We start from the raw sequence: 19,552 nt of genomic DNA, 5'->3' as shown, positions 1-19,552 counted from the left end.
TTCTTTAATTACTAAATCATCATTAAGCCAAAAGCTTTCAGAAAGTAAAACATTAAAAACATCAGGCGGAGCAAATATTTTAAAAGTCGATATCCTACGAGCGTATGAAAATCGAAATTGTTCAACTGCAATATCTTCGGATGGGAATTTTTCACGTACAAATTCCAGAACATCCTCAGATGTAGTATCTCGGCTGAATCTAGAAACAAATAATTGCTTCCTTTGTGGAACAACTGAAAGTTTCTTACGCTCCCCAGCAGTAGTCTGAAGCGCACTTGACTGAGATCCAGGAACGGTGCCTACAGTACCTATAGGAACGGTGGGCACCGATTTCTTTGACTTAGCCAGTACGGAAGCTTTTAGTCCGGAAACATGGACTTCACTCGAGCTAGCTGTATCCATACGCACAGTTGGTTCGCTTACCCCTGTGTCGACAGGAACTGCTGCTACCAAGCTCGAATTTGGGTTGGATTCCATGGTGGTATTAACGGCGATTAAGGTGGCTTTTTTGCGTTTAGGCGACTCGGTTAACAATTTTTTATTATGAAACTGGACACAGACGGTATTGAAACCCTCATTGAGTTGCCTAAAAGCACCCGAGGCTGTCTCGAGTCTGCTTCATAAAGCCGCTCATCTCAACCACCATTTCCTTGCAGGAACCACATGACCACATAAGACCAGAGTTAAGATCAATAAAATCTTTTACTCTTACCTCAAAGTAAATTTGGGATAAAATTCAAATATTACAAAGGCACAAAACACACAAAAAAATAAGATCGCGAGATCGCGAAAATTTATCAAAACCTAAGAGAGCACAAAAGAAAAAAATATTCTATCGACTGAGCGTGGCTTGTGCAACACTAACAACTTTTAGCACAAACAAATACAAAGTAAATCAAGCAAAAGAGAGAGAGAGAGAGTAGAGTTGCAGAAAATAGCACCGAAAAAGTCTACCAGAAATTTAGCGGGTGCATAGAGAGGTTGTTATAGTTATAAAATAGACCAAGGGAGATTAAGAGGGAGTAATAGAGTTCTAGCAAGTTTAGGAGCGTAAGTTACACAAACAAAGCTATTAGATTAAACAAATCTAATAGAAATACTAAAATAACTATTAACACGTAACCGTTTACTGGGAGATTTATTTAAAATTACTAGCGCAATTGTTAGGCTAATCTTTGTAAATAAATACACACAGAGCACTCGCACAAAATCACTGAAAAAGACAAAAAGATAAAAACTCGGAGCACAAAAGTAAACACAGCTGTTCAAAAGCGACGCTAATTCGCAATAAAACGGAAAAGAAGGGGAGGAAAACGATAAAGAAGAATAAATGGAAGAAAACAAACCTGTCGACTACTATTAAAGCTGCTATTAGATATTAAAAAAACAAAAATCATTAGACATAGTGAGTGAAATTAAAGTTACACGTGAATCAATTCATCAATCAATGGATTCGTGAAATTAATGTACAATCAGTTTCCTACCGATCTTGACGTCCCTCAGCGCTCTTGCAAAGACAATTAATAATGCAAGAATCGCTAAGGAAGATATGGAGGAGAAGAAACGTCACAACAGGAAAATTGAAGGTGTTGCTGTAGAAGAAGGATTGTATCCCGAACCCTCTAGAAAAGGTAATGGTTTCCTCTCCAAGCCCTAAAGAAAGGGGAAAGGAATTATTAGTTTTGCTAAGAAATATCTCCTTCATTTTGGAGATGTATTTATGAGAGATATACTCCCAGAAAAAACAAAAAGGCGGGAGTGTGGTATAGTAATCATAGTTAAATCACAAACAAGTTGTACAAATTGGGTTGCATATAATAAAACAAAATAATAATATACCTTATTTCGATAGCCTTAGAAGTCTACATCCACCTAGAGAAGTTATAAAATACTTGGGATATAGAATATAATACAATTACGATAGAGTTCAAGACTTTGATACGTACAAACGTGGACACTTGTGCCTCGGTTTTTCTTTTTATAGAAGACGTCAAACCGGTATGTTTAATTGGTTTATTTACATTTGGGGATTGAAAATCAATGTATAGGTACGTGTATGTGTGAGCTACAATAGTATAAAAATTAGACCCGCACGCGTTGAAATTCACAGTCTAATGGTATATAAATACTACAGATAATGGCGTTCCTTAAACGGTATTTGTTTAGTAACTGAAGACTGATTTCATGAATTTCGAAAAATTTAAATTCTTTCCCTATACAGTTTTTAAATTATACTACGATGAACATTTTGTCTCAGTTAACCAAAGCTAGGTTCACATTAAAGCGCAACTTCAATGATCTCGAACAAGTAAAAAATCAGACAAATTTACAATTGGACGAAACTTTTAAACCCATTACCAAACCCTTACATGAACTTGTTAAGGAAAATAAAAAGCAAAAGACGTCTAATATAAAAGACAGTATAAAAGTAAAACGTGGATTAAATAAAAAGAGAAAAAAAAAGAGAAAGAGTTGGGCGATTTATACTTTACAATTAATAAGAAACGCCTACAATCTAATCGAAGTATAAATTCACGAAGGTCTTTCGATGATAGTAACAGATTAATATAGAGCAAGATATAGAAAAGGAGAAAAAAGAGATGAAAAAGAGTGAAGAAGAAGGGGCGACACCTTCACCAATGTATACAGAAGAGGTCGATATGGGTGTGCAGAGCTAGAAGATAAAAACACTAGTTTTAATTGTGATTTTAAAATGAGTAGTTTGACCCGGGGAAATGTGTTGGATAAAGGTTATGGACCTAAAAAAAACTGCAAACCATTCATTAACATTGGGGAATGAAAAACTAAAAATTAAAGAAAATAAAATTCCACGATTCCCCCACACATACCAAGTTAAAAAAGTTATAAGGCAAAAAGGAAATAAAGTTTTTATTAAGTGTCTGGGGTTTTCAAAGACTAGCTGGATAAATAGGAAAACATTTTGTAGTATAACAAATAATTTATTTAATATGTTTTTTTATATGTTTATGTTTTATGTTTTTATATATTTAGCTCATCTTAGTTAATAATAGTATTTTTGTACAATGTTTACTTAAATAAAATTTAAACTTTTTACAAGCTCAAAATATTCATACCCGTTACTCGTAAAGTAAAAGGGTATACTAGATTCGTCAGAAAGTATGTAGCAGGTAAAATCATGGGCGGATAACGGCATAGCCACAAATGAGTCAGTAGGAGGAGACCAAGAAATATCAGGTAGATTAAAGTCACCTAAAACAATCAAAAGGTCTCTGTTCTCTATAAGTATTAAAGTTATTAGCCAGAACTTCAGAGTCGGATATCCCTGTTTTCAGCCAAGTTTCCGTAAAAGCTAAAATATCTTCAGTAAATGCAGAGGAGTCAGCATAAAGCTTGGGTAGCTTCATATTTAATCCCATAACATTTTGATAGGCCAAAATTAAACTTTTCAGTTTTTTTGGCACAGGGTAGAGCCTGTTATTTGTTCCCGGTTTATTTGGAATAAATTCTTTAATTACTAAATCATCATTAAGCCAAAAGCTTTCAGAAAGTAAAACATTAAAAACATCAGGCGGAGCAAATATTTTAAAAGTCGATATCCTACGAGCGTATGAAAATCGAAATTGTTCAACTGCAATATCTTCGGATGGGAATTTTTCACGTACAAATTCCAGAACATCCTCAGATGTAGTATCTGGGCTGAATCTAGAAACAAATAATTGCTTCCTTTGTGGAACAACTGAAAGTTTCTTACGCTCCCCAGCAGTAGTCTGAAGCGCACTTGACTGAGATCCAGGAACGGTGCCTACAGTACCTATAGGAACGGTGGGCACCGATTTCTTTGACTTAGCCAGTACGGAAGCTTTTAGTCCGGAAACATGGACTTCACTCGAGCTAGCTGTATCCATACGCACAGTTGGTTCGCTTACCCCTGTGTCGACAGGAACTGCTGCTACCAAGCTCGAATTTGGGTTGGATTCCATGGTGGTATTAACGGCGATTAAGGTGGCTTTTTTGCGTTTAGGCGACTCGGTTAACAATTTTTTATTATGAAACTGGACACAGACGGTATTGAAACCCTCATTGAGTTGCCTAAAAGCACCCGAGGCTGTCTCGAGTCTGCTTCATAAAGCCGCTCATCTCAACCACCATTTCCTTGCAGGAACCACATGACCACATAAGACCAGAGTTAAGATCAATAAAATCTTTTACTCTGCCGGTGAATCCTGCACTTTTGACGTGCATCATCGAATCCAGAGCCAGCTAAAAATAAAGGGATCTTTCATTGAAGACGGAAGTTTGCAGTTTTTTTTGGAACAGACAAGGGCCATTATAAGACAAACAAATGAAAAATGAAATAAAATATAAAAAATACCTCAAAGTAAATTTGGGATAAAATTCAAATATTACAAAGGCACAAAACACACAAAAAAATAAGATCGCGAGATCGCGAAAATTTATCAAAACCTAAGAGAGCACAAAAGAAAAAAATATTCTATCGACTGAGCGTGGCTTGTGCAACACTAACAACTTTTAGCACAAACAAATACAAAGTAAATCAAGCAAAAGAGAGAGAGAGAGAGTAGAGTTGCAGAAAATAGCACCGAAAAAGTCTACCAGAAATTTAGCGGGTGCATAGAGAGGTTGTTATAGTTATAAAATAGACCAAGGGAGATTAAGAGGGAGTAATAGAGTTCTAGCAAGTTTAGGAGCGTAAGTTACACAAACAAAGCTATTAGATTAAACAAATCTAATAGAAATACTAAAATAACTATTAACACGTAACCGTTTACTGGGAGATTTATTTAAAATTACTAGCGCAATTGTTAGGCTAATCTTTGTAAATAAATACACACAGAGTACTCGCACAAAATCACTGAAAAAGACAAGAAGATAAAAACTCGGAGCACAAAAGTAAACACAGCTGTTCAAAAGCGACGCTAATTCGCAATAAAACGGAAAAGAAGGGGAGGAAAACGATAAAGAAGAATAAATGGAAGAAAACAAACCTGTCGACTACTATTAAAGCTGCTATTAGATATTAAAAAAACAAAAATCATTAGACATAGTGAGTGAAATTAAAGTTACACGTGAATCAATTCATCAATCAATGGATTCGTGAAATTAATGTACAATCAGTTTCCTACCGATCTTGACGTCCCTCAGCGCTCTTGCAAAGACAATTAATAATGCAAGAATCGCTAAGGAAGATATGGAGGAGAAGAAACGTCACAACAGGAAAATTGAAGGTGTTGCTGTAGAAGAAGGATTGTATCCCGAACCCTCTAGAAAAGGTAATGGTTTCCTCTCCAAGCCCTAAAGAAAGGGGAAAGGAATTATTAGTTTTGCTAAGAAATATCTCCTTCATTTTGGAGATGTATTTATGAGAGATATACTCCCAGAAAAAACAAAAAGGCGGGAGTGTGGTATAGTAATCATAGTTAAATCACAAACAAGTTGTACAAATTGGGTTGCATATAATAAAACAAAATAATAATATACCTTATTTCGATAGCCTTAGAAGTCTACATCCACCTAGAGAAGTTATAAAATACTTGGGATATAGAATATAATACAATTACGATAGAGTTCAAGACTTTGATACGTACAAACGTGGACACTTGTGCCTCGGTTTTTCTTTTTATAGAAGACGTCAAACCGGTATGTTTAATTGGTTTATTTACATTTGGGGATTGTAAATCAATGTATAGGTACGTGTATGTGTGAGCTACAATAGTATAAAAATTAGACCCGCACGCGTTGAAATTCACAGTCTAATTCTCTACTTCCCATCGAACGTAGTGAACAAGAACTTTCATCATTCTTAACAAAAGACTAGAACAGGTGGTAACAGTTGGTTACCAACTAAACAGTACAGATACAGTACAGAAACTTTTTTTGCATATAATGAAATAACAAATTGAATCTTTTTTATTGGGAAATGGTATATAAATACTATAGATAATGGCGTTCCTTAAACGGTATTTGTTTAGTAACTGAAGACTGATTTCATGAATTTCGAAAAATTTAAATTCTTTCCTTATACAGTTTTTAAATTATACTACGATGAACATTTTGTCTCAGCTAACCAAAGCTAGGTTCACATTAAAGCGCAACTTTAATGATCTCGAACAAGTAAAAAATCAGACAAATTTACAATTGGACGAAACTTTTAAACCCATTACCAAACCCTTACATGAACTTGTTAAGGAAAATAAAAAGCAAAAGACGTCTAATATAAAAGACAGTATAAAAGTAAAACGTGGATTAAATAAAAAGAGAAAAAAAAAAGAGAAAGAGTTGGGCGATTTATACTTTACAATTAATAAGAAACGCCTACAATCTAATCGAAGTATAAATCACGAAGGTCTTTCGATGATAGTAACAGATTAATATAGAGCAAGATATAGAAAAGGAGAAAAAAGAGATGAAAAAGAGTGAAGAAGAAGGGGCGACACCTTCACCAATGTATACAGAAGAGGTCGATATGGGTGTGCAGAGCTAGAAGATAAAAACACTAGTTTTAATTGTGATTTTAAAATGAGTAGTTTGACCCGGGGAAATGTATTGGATAAAGGTTATGGACCTAAAAAAAACTGCAAACAATTCATTAACATTGGGGAATGAAAAACTAAAAATTAAAGAAAATAAAATTCCACGATTCCCCCACACATACCAAGTTAAAAAAGTTATAAGGCAAAAAGGAAATAAAGTTTTTATTAAGTGTCTGGGGTTTTCAAAGACTAGCTGGATAAATGGGAAAACATTTTGTAGTATAACAAATAATTTATTTAATATGTTTTTTTATATGTTTATGTTTTATGTTTTTATATATTTAGCTCATCTTAGTTAATAATAGTATTTTTGTACAATGTTTACTTAAATAAAATTTAAACTTTTACAAGCTCAAAATATTTATACCCGTTACTCGTAAAGTAAAAGGGTATACTAGATTCGTCAGAAAGTATGTAGCAGGTAAAAGGAAGCATTTCCGACCCAATAAAGTATATATATTCTTGATCAGGATCACCAGCCGAGTCGATCTAGTCGTCCGTATGAAAGCTGAGCTGAGATTCCGATCTATGAAAGGTAGAATATTCATACTTAGCATGCAGATGCCTGAGCTTCCTACGCAGCGCAAGTTTGTTTCAGCGGGATGCCACGCCCACTCTAACGCCCACAATCCGCAAAAATCTGTAGCGCCTCCAGTTTTTTTGATATAAAATTTTAACTGAAATGTATTTGTCTCATCAATACGTATCGAATCACCAAAAAAATAAAAAGGTTCCGCACCCACTCTAACGCCCACAAAAAGCCAAAACGCTTAAATCTGTCTGCCGCTCACAGCACATCTGAACAAGCCGGTAGATGACGCTTTAAAACATCGCCTTGCTGCTTATATATTTCCATTATCCTTTTGCTCCCTTAAACTGAGTAACGGGTATTTGATAGTAGAGGCACTCGACTATAGCGTTCTTCCTTGTTATACCCTTGCAGAGAGTCAAAAGTTTGCAACGCAGTAATGGTGATGATACCGACTGCATAAAGTATATATATTCTTGATCAACGTCACTACCCTGCATGCAAAAAGGCGATAATTCTATCGCCTATCGTCCAGAAGTCACTTCTAAGTCACTTCTGGAATATAGAAAGACGATACTACACATTTTACAAAAACAAAGTATACAAATTAAGTTTCTCACTTGTGATTTAATTAAAAAAATTTATTTTTATTTATTAATCACTTAATCTCTACTACAATTTTTTAATAGGTCGAGCTTAGTTAATTCACTGCTCGTTTACTTTTACTCGATTAGCACTACTGCTCGATTCGGATCTCAAAAACGGACTCACTGATCTCTAGTTCAATGATCAATAATCAAACCTCGGCTTAAGAGAATTTATCCCCAAAAATTGATAAAGAGAATGGATGAAGCAATTTGCCAATTAAATTTGAAGTCCAATCTTAGCCGGAAATTGGTGTTTACATTAGCGGAGTTTTAGGGACCGCTTTGGGGATCTTTTTGTTTACGTTAACGGACTCGGGGCTCGCTTTGGGGATCTTTTGTTTACGTTAGCGGACTGGATGTTTACAGCATCCGTTTGATTTGGGCTGCGTGAAATTGATCTGGGTGGGAATGATTTGGAGGCCTGCATAAAAGAAATAGCTGACCACGGATTTATCTCGGGTCTGTCAGAGTTATTGTTTATAAATTGGGTAAGAGCCCCTAAATAATGTGTCATATAACTCCCCCCATTCTATATTGAATCGTCCCGATTCATTGGAACTGATGGGTATATTGAATGTAATTGTTGGGTTAATTTGACAATGATATTTTCTTCTAGGGTATTTTCATTGTCAGGTATTTTATTTATTTCATTATCGGAAATATTATTTTCAGGTTCAATTTCTATATGAATTTGACATGGTTTGAATATTAAAAATTTTCTGAATTTGATTATAATCATAATAGTTAAATATATAAATGTGAATATGATTAATATTAACGTAACTGGTATTTGAGTTTGTTTAATTTGAATAAATGGATTTAGTATGTTAATATTATCGAATGTGAGTTCCGAATCATTAAAAATAATATATTCGGATATTAAAAAATCTGTATATTTTCGAGCTGTGATGTATTTCAATATCTTATTGTCTACATTGGTGTAGGAAATATTATTAATTTTAGTGGTGCCATTAAAAGTTATTAAATATGACCCATTTAAATGAGTGTCATTAACTGTATTTTCTTCATTTACAAAAATGGCTCCATCTTGGATTACATCTACATTTTTATTTTTTTCTCGGATTTTGATACAAAAGGATTTTTTTCCATTTAGTAATCTAGTGAAACAAGAGCCTTCTTGTGTGCAATAATTATTTAATATTTCTGTCTTAAAATTAGACATTTAATAGTACTTATTTCTACATTTTGCGACGTGATTATCAATGAATAATTGTCCATCATTATGTGAAATGGATCTTGAATTGTAAACGTCACAACGATCGGTAATAATAGGGTATTTTATGTAAACTATAATAAGATCTTGATGCAAAGCGATTTTAAATTCAGATATATCTAAAAGGTCTGTTATAACTACAGGTCTATTTTCGTGCTTATAAATTTCTAATATATCATCATTGTTTAGAATTTTAGTATTAAATACCTCAATTTTGACAAGTGTAATTGTGTCCATTAAATTCATAAGATCGTAAGTAAGCAAACGCAGACGATATTTTCTTAGTGGAATTTCTTGATTTTTAAAGGCTGTTTTGAATTGTTCAGACAAAGATTTTATCTCTTTAAATACTTTAGAATTAATAACGAATTGATCGTTATTATTTTGTATAAAATCATCGATTTTATTTTCGACTGTTATGAAATTATCATGATCTGGTGTTCCCGCTATCCATTTCCAAATGGTGCCTATTTCATGAATGCCTCTTTTTGATCTATTGGGTATAACTTGAGAGATAAGTATTTTGATAATTTTTAAATCGTGGGATATTTCCCAAAGAAAATTCATGACCCTTTAGAAATTTCGTTTCAAGATTAATTATTTCTCTATAAAGACTTATATTTCTGTTATTTATAATAACTTTATTTGGGAGATTTTCCTTAACTACTTGTTTTTTATATCTAGAATTAAGCTTATTCCTTTCCCCGTGTTTCTTTTCGTAAATTACCTCTCCTACGAGATAATTCTTATTTTGTCTATCTTTATTGTGAAAATGCAACATTTTCTCTTAGGCTTGCTGCAATAATTTAGGAATATCATCGTGTTTGATTTTATCAAATAATGTTTCAAAAGGTCGATGATTGATTATTGAATGAATTGTTAAATTGTATTTTTGTGCTGCTCTAATTATAATTTCGGGATAATCAATTAAATTAAGCTAATCTTTAATGCAGCGAACAATTTCTGTTAAGGTAGAGTGTGCCCTTTCTATTTGTCCGTTAGACGTACTATGTCGAGGATCTGCAAAGAATAAAGATATCCCATTTCTTTGTGCAAAAGATTTAAATTCGGATGAAGAAAAACTTGGTTCGTTATCTATCATCAAAGATTTGGCTATTGGAAATTATTGTAAAATAAGTGAAACTTATTTTCTATATTTAATTTATTAGGGATTTCTTTTACCATTAAGTATATCGAATACGAATCTATACAAGTAATGAATATAAGATTTTGGGCGTAAAATATGTCAAGATGCAAAATCTCACCTTCTCTTTCTGGAATTAGTGCTTGACCGATAGGAATCTGTTCTGGGTGTCTGTTGTATTTGTTTTGATTGCAGATAGTGCAATTCTTAATAAACTCCTTAAGCTTTTTGTATAAATTTGGCCAATAATAGAGTCTAGTTATTTGTTTATAATTTTCATCAAGCCCTCTATGAGCTCAACAATGAGTTTCTGTGATAATAAGAGATCTGTCTTCAGCGTTCTCGACATCCTGGACAAATGTCCTTGTGTATAAAAATTTATTTATAAAATTGTCCTTAAGTGGTTTTTGAACTCTGTAAAAATCTTCTAGTGTACAGTGAATCCCTATTGTTATGTTAGGTGGAATATATTCCCTTAAGATTGATACTACATTTTCTGGAGTGTCATACTCTATTATACGTCTATTATTTTCGAATACATTAATCAACTCATGTGTTGTATACCTCCCTGGTTTCAGGGTTTTCGGGTTTCTTGTATTACATTCTCAAAACTACTCTCTGCAGAATGCTGAGTATTTTAATCTGAGACCGATTAATTACTTTCCGTTAAGTTATTTCTTTGAATCCTAGATAAAGCGTCCGCAACAACATTTGTTGATCCTGGATTGTAAATAATTTTGGGTGAATAGCTTTCAATAAAGGAATACCACCTTTTCATCTCAATATTTGGATTTTTTTTGAGAAATGGAGATGGAAGAGGTTGATGATCAGTATAGATCTCGATGTTGTTAACCCCATATAAGTAATTTCGAAGATTTTAAAAGCCCATACAATGGCTAAAAGTTCCTTTTTATTGGTTGCATATAATTGTTCGGTTTTTGTCAGAGTTTTTGAAATAAATGTAATTGGTTTTCCTTCCTGAGAAAGAACAGCACCAATTGCTAAGTCAGATGCGTCTATTGTTAGAGTAAATTTTTTATTATAGTCTGGTTGTACTAGTTCTACTTGTGCAATTAAATTTTCTTTGAGCTCGTTAAAAGCTCTTACTGCTGAATCATCAAACTGTATTAAAGTTTTACGTGATGCCTTTTTTGATACTTTTCCGTTTTGGCCTTCTAAATATTTTGTTAAAGGTTTAGCTATCTTTGCGTAATTTTGCACAAATTTTCTGTAATAGGCCTAGGAAGCTTCTAAGCTCTCGAATATTTTTAGGTATCGGATATTTTACGATAGTATGCATTTTTTCGGGGTCGGTTTTTATCACATTGTGGGAAACAACGTAACCGAGAAAATTGGTTTCTAATTTAAAGAACTTTGATTTTTCTATTGAAATTTTCATGCTTGCGTTCATCAAAATTTTAATAATAAGAATTAAATCTTTCTAATGTTGTTCAATTGTTTTTGAAAATATAATTATGTCATCCATATAAACGTGACATGTTTTACCCACTTGTTCTCTTAAAATATCATAAATCGCTCGTTGGAATATTCTTGGAGCGTTGGTCAAACCGAAAGGCATTCTTAGGAATTCGTATTTCCCGTTGTTAATTGAAAATGAAGTTTTCTGAATGTCTGGTTGATTCATTAGAATCTGATGAAATCCAGATTCCAAGTCAATTGTTGAAAAGTATTTGGCTTTCCAAACGGAAAAAAAGTATTGGCTTTTACTGAAGGGTCATGCATTGGATATCTATCTGGTATGGAATTTTCATTAAGTTTTTTATAATCAATTACGAGTCTGAGTTTTGGAGTTCCGTCTTCATTGAAACCCTTTTTTGGTACTACTAGAACTGGTGAATTATAAGGACTTCTACTTGGCCTTATAATTTCTTCATTTAACATTCGATTTATTTCAGAATTTACAAAGTCTGAAGCTGATTGAGCATAAGGGTATTGTTTGCTGTAAATGGCCCTATCATTTACGATGTTTATTTTACCGCGGATATCTGTCCTAAATGGGATCTGCATATTTATTTTTGAATGCTCTTCATTAATAATATTTAATATTTCGTTCTCCAGATCTTTTCTTTGATCTGCAGATGATATTTTTATGTTGTTTATTTTTTGAGTGGCGGGTAGTTCAACGACGGCGCGTTCAGAACTTTTATTTTTGTCGGATTTCTCAACGACAGCGCGTTCAGGATTTTTAATTCCCAAACTTTTATTTTTGTCGGATATTTCAACGACGGCGTGTTCGGAATTTTTGAATTCCAAACTTTTATTTTTGTCGGATTTTTCAACGGCGGCGTGTTCAGGATTTGTATATCCCAAACTAGATTCGTTTTGATTACCCATTTCAGATTCGGATCTGATTTGAGCTTTTTCATCAAAGTATTTTTTTAATATAAATTCTTTAAATGGAAGAATGGAAGAATGGTGTTTTCTTCTCTTAAAAAATGTTGGTTTAATACGTTTCCGTTATCATAATTTAATTTTTCTTCTACTCCATTATATTTAATTACTCCCTTAGCTGTATCAATTACCGCTCCTATTTTTTTTTAATAGGTTATAGTCGACCAATAAATCTGAGTCTAGCCCATCTATTTCATAAAAAGTATATCGCGTATCAAAAATAGTTATCATATGTGGGTTTTTTATTATTTCAGAATATATATATATTTAAGTGTTTATTTAAATGAAAATGATTTCACAATTGGAGTAGAATTAAGATCGTCGTCGCGTCGTTTTGCTCTTCACACAAGCACGTCTTCTCTCAACTAGATCTCGTCAAAAACTGCTTCTTTTCTCGTCATTATCATCGTATCGTCGTCGTTCTTGTCTTTTACTCCTTTTGGCTCGTCTTCCTCTGGAATGTATGCTACTGCTCGTCGTTCTCTTAGGGATGGTTAGGGATAGGTAGGGTTATTCTAGTAGAACTTTCTGGACATCGTAGGCGTTGTTGTGCTTGACTTTCGTGATTTGGTAAGGACCCAAATACTTCGGATTTAATTTGAGGCCTCCACCAAATTGAGTGGGCTTTATGGCTACCATATCGCCAACGTTGTAAAGCCTTGCTGGTTTGCGTCGCAGATTGTAAGTTCTTTTGTTTTCCGATTGAAGCTTTAAAAATTGTGATTTTGCCTTCAGCCTTAAATCATTACGAGAGTCCTGAAACAGAGCTAAGGTTTCGTTGTTTATTAGCTCACGAAGCTGCTGGTCATCTTTGTTCCTCATTTTGACTCCGATTAAAAGCTCAAAAGGTGTGGCGTTGATGCTTCTCGAGAAAGTAGAGTTGATGGCTTGTTGAACTCGATCAACGTGTCTGTACCATTTTGTAGGATCATCCCCACTGAGTTTTGACAAAACTGGGATAATTATGGCATTCAGTCTCTCCACTTGTCCATTTACACGTGGTAGACCTGTCGTAGACTTGACAACCTTTATATTTTTCTCGTCTGAACCTCGATCCAAAATGATACAAGCTGGGTTGCCAAACACATTACTTTGTCCTCGTAGTTTTGTAATGACTTCGCTTGCAGTTGTGGACTTTGTAGGATAAAGCCAGCAAAACTTCGTAAAGGAATCGATGACGGCGAGTATGTGCTTGTAATTCTTGCTTGTAGATTGTAATGGACCCAAGTGATCGATGTGGTACGTATTTAATGGAAAATCTTCTTTGTGCAACGGATGTAGCCAGCCCTCTTGCTTGCCACGCTTGCGGTTACTTACAATGCATGGAATACAGCAGTCGATGAATTTCTGTATTTTTTCGTCAAGGTTTTGGATGAAATATTCGTTGCAAATCATCTCCTTCGTCTTTTTGACGGCGAAATGTCCTCTGTCGTGTGCTTTGCCAATGATCTGTCTTTCCATATCCCTGGGCATAACAAGAAGTTCTGTGTCGTTAACTATTTTGTATAAGATTCCGGACTTTAGGAAATAATCGTCGTAGGGTGAGTTGGAGTCTTTAATAATTTTGCAGATCGCCTTCAAGTGTTCATCCTTTTCTTGAGCTTGTTTAAAGCCAAGTGCTACGAAGTCGTCTACGATTGTCATTATTGGGTACCTGGAGAGAGCGTCAACGTGATTCATACGTGTACCTGAACGGTGTTCCACTTTGTAATCATACTCTTGAAGCAATAGTACCCAACGTGCCACTCTGGTGCAGAGGCTTTGCTTGTCCACCGTCTTCGTGAATGCATTGCAATCAGTGACAATCTTAAAAGGGATGCCAAGTAGACAGACTCTGAATTTGGTTATAGCTTCGATTATCGCTAGCACCTCTAACTCGTAGCTTGAGTATTTACGCTGAGCATCTGTGGTTTTTCTACTCATAAAGTAGCATAGCACGGCGCCAAACCCGTCTATGGAGGCGTCGATGTGTACCTCGGTGTCGTACTTCGGGTTGTAAATTGCTAGAACAGGGGTGGAAGTCAGATATTTCTTTAGGGATTCAATAGCATTCTCTTCATAAGGACCAATAACAAATTCAGCTTTATTTTTGGTAAGGTCAGTCAAGGGTTTCGAAATCAGAGCATAATTCTGGATGAACTTCCTAAAGTATCCTGTGAGTCCTAGAAAACTTTCTAACTGCTTTAGATTTTGTGGCGTCTTAAACTTCGAAACTGCGTCGATCTTCTGAGGAGTTGGAGAAATGGTTTTGTTCTCGATAATGTGACCTAAGAACTGGATACGGGTCTGCAGAAAATGACACTTTTTTATGTTAAGCTCAAGACCATATTCGCTGCAAGTTGATATAACTTCGTTGAGATTCGAAATTGCCTCCTCTTCGTCCTTCGCTGGTATAATTATATCGTCTACATAAGGTAGAGCGATTCCTCTGCGAGACAGACCTCTGAAAATCGCATTTATGTGTCTATGAAACACACCAGGTGAGTTGGACAAACCAAAAGGCACCTTTAGGAATTGGTATTGCCCACTCTGCGTCACGAATGAAGTGTACTTCCTGCTAGATTCAGCCACTGGCACATGGAAAAAGCCATTCCGCAAATCGATCGTGCTGAATATCAACGCTTCTTGCAAGCGGTCGAGCTGGTCTTCAATCAGGGGCAACGGAAAATGATCTTTTACGATTACCTTGTTTATACGCCTGAAATCAATATTTTTTCTTCGCAAGCGCTACCGGGCTTGTAAATTCGGAATCAGACTCCTCGAGTATGCCGTTGTCCAACCACTGCTCAATTTGTTCGTCGATTACATTCGTTTCAGCGAAAGCGAATCTGCGCGGACGCGAGAAAATTGGAGATTCGTCGTTTAAGAGGATTTTCATTTCAATGTTTGTCGACTTCGATTTTAGCGGCTTGTAATTCGTAATCAGTTCACGCACTTCTTGTTTCGCACACGCACTGGCTGATTCGTTTATATCGAGTTCATCGTTGTTAATAACCGTGTCAATTTTCAGCAAGTTAGATGGGATGTTCTCTTGGCAAAGATTATTTATATTTCGCACACGCAAACCACTTGGACCGAACGATATCTCTGCTTGCAAACACAATTCCTCGCCAATGATCATTCGAGTGTCCATACAATCAAGCGGAACTATGTAGAATTTCAAATCGTAGGGACTGTTGTCGATCCACACTGCTTGCTTACACTGTCCAATTGGCTTGATTTTATTGGCATTCCGATTTTTTCCAAATCCAATTAGGTATACACTGCACTCTTTTCGCTTCGGCAAAGCTAGCCCATCGTATAAATCTTCGCGCAAAATATTAAATTTGCTGCCTGTGTCGAACAGTGCCATACAATTTTGTGTTTTAATTGAAACCACTTTGCTCGTCATGTTGTTATGCTCACTTAAAACTCGCGCGTTTGGCTTGCATTCTTCGACTGTTTCGACACGTTGGGGACAGTTTTTGGAGATGTGACCGAATTTGTTGCATTTAAAACATTTTCTGCCTTTCTCTTTATTGTTGCATCCACTAGACAGATGTCCCTTCTCGCCACAATTGTAGCAAATGATTTCCTTCTTGCCACCTTTATAATCACTGTGCACTGCTTGAGCTTTCTTGTCCTTCGCACTGCTTTCGACGAAATGAGATTTTGCACTGATTGTTTGGTAGTCCTTTAATTTGTATTTGAATTCGGTCATGTTTCTGGCTCCATAAAGCATCGATTTGTTGATTGAGAGTTTATCAATACCGTCGATCACGTATTGGATAAGAGCGTCTTCTTCAACATTTCCCCGTGAGGCAATATCTTTCATACGGTAAAAATATTCCTGTACACTTTCGTTCGCGCGTCGCTTGCTCTCTCCAAGTTGCATGTGTATTTGTTTGCTGCTTACTCGTGATCTGAACTCGTTCAACAAAGACTCTTTTAAAACACTCCACGAATTTATTCCTTTCTCGCTCAACACGAACAATTTCGCGACACCTTTAAGCGACTTTTTGGCAAAGATCAGCTTTTGCATTTCGTTCCAACCCATAAGTACAGCTTGGTCCTCAAAATCACTTATCCAGACCTAGACTGGAATTTCGTCTGTGCCCTCGAATTGCTTTATAGATTCCTTATATCGCGAAAACTTAAAGCGAAACGCGGCATTTCGTTGCATTGAATTGGCACTGGTTGTGAATTCTTCTTTCGTTCTCTTTCACTGGTTGGATTTGTTCCTGCGGAATTTGCAATGATACTCTCGATTTCGTCGTCGCTTTGGTATTCTTCTTCGTCTTCCCTTTCTTCATCAGATTCCTCTGGATCTTCCACTTCGTTGCCAGTGAGAAGTTGGCCAAATCGAAGATTGCGAAAAATATGCAATTGCATATTTTCGACGTCGTGGCTTATGTTTTAAACTAGGCATATCGAAATTAAATCCCTTTCAGTTAGTTTTGCCTGCACGTATACACTTTTGGCTTTATACACTGCGCCTTTTTCGTCGTATTGGAAGCCAGCAAATTCGCGAAGCCGTTTGCGATTATTCTGGTCTCCCTCTTTTTCAAACACGAATTTGTGCAGAGCCCAAATGCTTCCTTTTGATGCAGTTTTTAAGTTATTTGAAATTAAATCGTTTAAACACGCCATAAATGAAAAAATGTATGTTTCACTTAGGGTTTATGTGTCTCGTTCACGTCGTACAACATTCACGCATCACTTCCAACCTTATCGGATATTTCCCGGATGTGGGGTTTTTATTATTTTAGAATATATATAGATTTAAGTGTTAATTTAAATGAAAATGATTTCACAATTAGAGTAGAATTAAGATCGTCGTCGCGTCGTTTTGCTCTTCACACAAGCACGTCTTCTCTCAACTAGATCTCGTCAAAAACTGCGTCTTTTCTCGTCATTATCATCGTATCGTCGTCGTTCTCGTCTTTTACTCCTTTTGGCTCGTCTTCCTCTGGAATGTATGCTACTGCTCGTCGTTCTCTTAGGGATGGTTAGGGATAGGTAGGGTTATTCTAGTAATATCACTCCCTCAGTAATATCACTCCCACACATATGATAATATTTAATTATTGAATATCCATTCACTGTGGATACTCTTTTGTAAATTGGAAGCTCGTTCTTATTTTTATAAATTCCTGTTCTTATATAACACGAGGTTGTCCCAGTGTCAATTAATATTTTTCATTTTTTATTTATTTTTGGATCATTTCTAATTAAGTTGGGTAAGCCTACTCCTGACTTTTGTCTACAAAATTGTTCTCCTCAATGTTATTAAATCTCAACGTCTTGTTAGCGGGTTGGTTAACAGTTCCAGTTGGTACCCTTTTATTTTGGGCTTGTCCTTGCTGAGTGTTCTAGATCTCAAATTTTTTTGTTTGATCTCACTTGTTCTGACTATAATTATTATTTTGATATTTATTATAGCCTTGATTATAGCCGTAGTTAGCCTTATTCTGAACCTGGATAGACTCGTCTACCTCCATTGGTTCCGGGTTATTTTGTGGCTGCCTATAGGTGTTCCACTGTTTTTGTTGGTTATTATTAAATCTACCCTGGTTCCAAGAATTATTTTTATTTTTGTTCTGGTAGTTGTCATGATTAAACCTTAAATTATTATTGTTTCGCTGGTTACTGTAACTATTCTTTTGCTGTCTTGTCTTGTGTTTGAAATGTGTTTGTCCATTTCCAATAGAGTTTGGCTCGCTATGTTTTTTCTGAGTGGTAGAGAAACTATTTGCGAAATGAGCCCTCATGTTGTTGCTTTCCAATTCCTGAACTATGACCATTGCATTGGTAGGTCAGGTGGATTCATTGAGAAAATAATATCTGAAATTTGGCCGTTGAGGCCGGTAATGAAAACTCTAAGAGCTGTCTTCCTATGTTTCTCATTCATTTCCGCTGTTATAGGTTTGTTCCTACCGTAGGTCATAATAGTTTTATTAACTGTACCATAATAATCCATTATGGATAATTTTCTCTGACTCAATACACTTAATTCCTGTTCAATAATGTGAATTGGTCGTTTGTCGCTAAAGACAAAGTCAAGTCTGGCCATTATGGCATCGAAATTTAATACAGTACCGTTATGGATTAAGGCGTCGTTTGTCATTCCTGTTCTTTCGTTTCGTAATATAGATAAGGCAGAATAAAATCTTTCACTCCTTCTGGCATATTGCCCCATGGCTACTTCTGCCGATTCTCTCCAGCTTACATATTTATCCTCTTTACCTTTATATTTCTTAACAGATTTGATGATCTCATAAGATGTGTCGCATTTTATATTTGGATCTACAATCTCTATCTGATAATCTTCAACAGTTTTAATTTTGTGAGAAAGCGGCGATCTTAATTTAACGACCTTTAATGGATTTAATTCAAAATTTACAATTTGCATAGTTAAATCTCCTACATTTAACATTGTGTTGTTTGTTATTGCCTGATGGCTTGTATTTTCTTGTGGCGGATTCATGTGGAGTCTTTTATTTGCTCCAGTCTGGTTTGTTGATGGTTCTGGCATTTTGAGAACTCTTTCGAAATTTGAAATTAACTCTTCCACTTTGTATATTTATATTTCCTTTCTTACAAATTTTTAATATAATAATAATAATAAAAAATGTGTGATAATAATAAAATAGTATCGCTCAAGAATCGTCCTTATTTTTTTTCTTCTCGTTGTTATTTTGCCTGTTGGGGTCGTCCTTATCCTGAATGATGATCCTGATTGGGGTCGTCCTTCTTTTTTTTCTGTTTTTAAATTAGGTCTTCCTTCTTTTCCAATATTTGGCGAGGGATTGCCCTTCAGCCTGTTTTCTTAGAATGTCTTTGTTGTTGATTTTGAAGATTTTTTTAAAATTGTTTTTCACAATGTTTATTTTATATATTTTTTGATTAAAATTTTTTTTTGTCGCTTTTTGATTTTTATATTGTGCGAGCAGTGAATTTATGTTACGATCACTATTTTGTAGTTTGAGAAATCAAGGGATTATTTCATTAATTAATTTCCACCTTAGTTTTTTTTTGATCAACACAAACTTTTTATGTATTCGTCGGTTTTTT

This window comes from Drosophila biarmipes, unplaced genomic scaffold (genome assembly GCF_025231255.1).
Source record: "Drosophila biarmipes strain raj3 unplaced genomic scaffold, RU_DBia_V1.1 ptg000007l, whole genome shotgun sequence".
Taxonomy (NCBI): Eukaryota; Metazoa; Arthropoda; class Insecta; order Diptera; family Drosophilidae; genus Drosophila; species Drosophila biarmipes.
Note: the sequence above shows the minus strand (reverse complement) of the source record.